This window comes from Elephantulus edwardii, unplaced genomic scaffold (genome assembly GCF_000299155.1).
Source record: "Elephantulus edwardii isolate Elephantulus edwardi_28Jun2011 unplaced genomic scaffold, EleEdw1.0 scaffold00021, whole genome shotgun sequence".
Classification (NCBI taxonomy): Eukaryota; Metazoa; Chordata; class Mammalia; order Macroscelidea; family Macroscelididae; genus Elephantulus; species Elephantulus edwardii.
The window spans coordinates 267755-270843 of NW_006399771.1; the positions used below are offsets into that span (position 1 = coordinate 267755).

Here is a 3089-nt window from a genome sequence, read left to right on the forward strand (position 1 = left end):
AGTGGAAACTTGTATCTTATTGTAATCCCAATTCCTTAATACTGAATAGTTATCCTAAGTAAGTCATTCTTGAGTGAGTTCTTAAAGAGGCTAGAATCACAAAATAGAAGGCTATAGATAGAAGAGGCCAAATGACTTGGCTCATTGTATCACAGTGTGTGTCAGTGTTACATCCTTTTATCATGCTTGTTCAATCTGTATGCTGAGCAATAGTTCAAGAAACTAGAGCTTATAAAGAAGAACCTAGGATCAGGAATGAAGAAAGACCCATTAACAACCTCGGATATGCAGATGATACAACCTTTCATGCAAAAATAGAAGAATTGAAGCACTTAACAAGTGATGATCAAAGAGTACAGCTTTCAGAATGGATTACGACTCAACATAAACAAAAATCTCCAAACAAATGGACCAATAAACAATATCATGATAAATGCAGAAGATCTCAAAATTGTTAAGGGTTTCATTGTACTTGGATCCACCCACAATCAATATCCATGGATCAGCAGTCAAGAAATCAAATAATTTCTCTGATACAAAAGATCTCTTTAAAGTGTTTTAAAAAGCAGAGATGTCTCCTTAAAGACTGAGGTGTGTCTTATCTCTCCTCCAGTATCTTCAGTCTAATCATATACATGTGAAAGCTAGACAATAAATAAGAGTGCAGAGCAGTGAATTCGTTTGGATGGCATTGGCAAAGAATGTTCAATATACCATCAACTGGCAAAGTTTGTCTTGGAATTTTCTTTAAAGTGAGGATGGTGTGACTTTGTTAATTTAGGAAAGATTATCATAACGAGTCATCCCTGGGAGAATGGTATCATGCTGACCCCAGAGAAGGTCATTGAAAAAGGAATGGAATGAACTTCTTGCAGAAAATATAGTTCGAGGAAGAGGACTACTTTCTAGGTCTGTTCTCCAAGCACAGAGTGCTTCTCCAATCTTTACTCATGTTTATGCAGCACTAGTTGCAATCATCAACTCAAAATTTCCTCAGATTGAAAAAAAAAATTTCCTCAGATTGGAGAATTAATTCTCAAGAGATTAATTCTTAATTTCTGTAAAGGTTATCAAAGAAATGATAAGCAACTTTGTCTGACTTCATCAAAATTTGTGGCTCATCTTATTACTCAGAATGTGGCACATGAAGTTTTATGCTTAGAGATGCTCACTTTGCTTCTGGAAAGACCTACAGATGACAGTGTGGAAGTAGCTATTGGTTTTCTCAAGGAATGTGGCCTCAAATTAACAGAAGTATCACCACGGGGCATTAATGCTATATTTGAAGAACTTCGAAACATTCTCCATGAGTCTGAAATTGACAAAAGAGTTCAGTATATGATTGAGGTGATGTTTTTTGTTTTTGTTTTTGTTTTATTTATTTATTTTTTTTTTTTTATTGAGGTGATGTTTGCAGTGCGAAAGGATGGATTCAAGGATCACCCTGTTATCCTGGACGGACTTGACCTCGTGGAGGAAGATGATCAGTTCACCCACATGCTCTCTCTGGAGGATGACTACAATCCAGAAGATGTTCTTAATGTCTTCAAGATGGATCCTAACTTTTTGGAGAATGAAGAGAAATACAAAGCCATTAAGAAGGAAATTCTTGATGAAGGAGACAGTGACTCAAACACAGATCAGGATGCTGGAAGTAGAGACGAAGAAGAGGAAGATGAAGAGGAAGAGGGAGAAGAAGATGATGAAGGACAAAAAGTAACTATTCATGACAAAACAGAAATTAATCTGGCCTCATTTCGCCGCACAATTTATCTTGCTATTCAGTCCAGTTTAGATTTTGAAGAATGTGCTCACAAACTACTGAAAATGGAGTTTCCTGAAAGTCAAACAAAATAACTCTGCAATATGATACTTGATTGCTGTGCGCAACAAAGGACATATGAAAATTTTTTTGGCTTATTAGCTGGGCGCTTTTGCATGCTCAAAAAAGAATACATGGAATCCTTTGAAAATATATTCAAAGAACAGTATGATACCATCCATCGTTTAGAAACAAACAAATTAAGAAATGTTGCCAAGATGTTTGCTCATCTTTTATATACTGATTCACTTCCATGGAGTGTACTTGAATGTCTAAAGCTAAGTGAAGAAACAACTACATCATCCAGTAGAATTTTTGTCAAAATATTTTTCCAGGAACTTTGTGAATACATGGGTCTTCCTAAACTTAATGCAAGATTAAAAGATGAGACTCTACAGCCATTCTTTGAAGGATTATTACCATGGGATAATCCAAGAAACACTCGATTTGCCATCAACTTTTTTACTTCTAAAGGTCTTGGAGGCTTAACGGATACCTTGCGAGAACATCTCAAAAATACACCAAAGGTCATCATGGCACAGAAACCGGATGTTGACTCAAATAAATCCTCTCCTTCCTCTTCCTCGTCCTCTTCCTCAGAATCAGACTCCTCAGATTCTGAGTCTCACAGCAGTGATAGCAGTTCAGACTCTTCCAGTGAAGAGAGTGATTCGTCGTCTACCAGCAGTCATAGCTCAGCCTCAGCTAAAAAGGTAAGAAAGAAGGTACAAGGAAGAACCAGAAATAAAGGAGATAAAGTGAGTAGGAAACGTCAAACAAATGATAGAAGACATGAAGAAAGAAGACCAGAACACAGGCACCAGGAAACAAGGACTGAGAAAGAAGATCAGAAAAGCACAGAGATCAAAATTCAGGAGATGCTGATTGGAGAGATACCAGTACAAAATACACTTCCGACAGAGGTGTTCCTTCAGAACAAAGCAGTTACAGGAGGGTTGTGAATGATAGAGACCAAGAAGTGCACATAGATTTAGAAAATAAACATGGTGATGCCAAAAAGAAAAGGGAAGAAAGGAGAAACTCTTTTTCTGAAAATGAGAAGCACAGGCATCGAAATAAGGATAGTGAAAGTTTGAGAAGAAAAGATAGATCAAAGTCAAGAGAAAGGAACAGCAAACATTCAGGCTCTAGAAGCAGTGAAAATAGGTATCAGAATGGTGCTGAAAGGCGTTGGGAAAAGTCTAGTAGCTACTCTGACCAATCCAGAGAATCAAAGAAAAGTCAGGACCGTCGAAGAGAAAAGTAT

General features: G+C 37.1%; 1 pseudogene; it reads left to right on the plus strand.

Moving 5' to 3' along the window:
* The first annotated feature begins 868 nt into the window (after window positions 1–868).
* The window catches only part of LOC102858296, a 13630-nt pseudogene continuing 11409 nt past the window's right edge, over window positions 869–3089 (plus strand).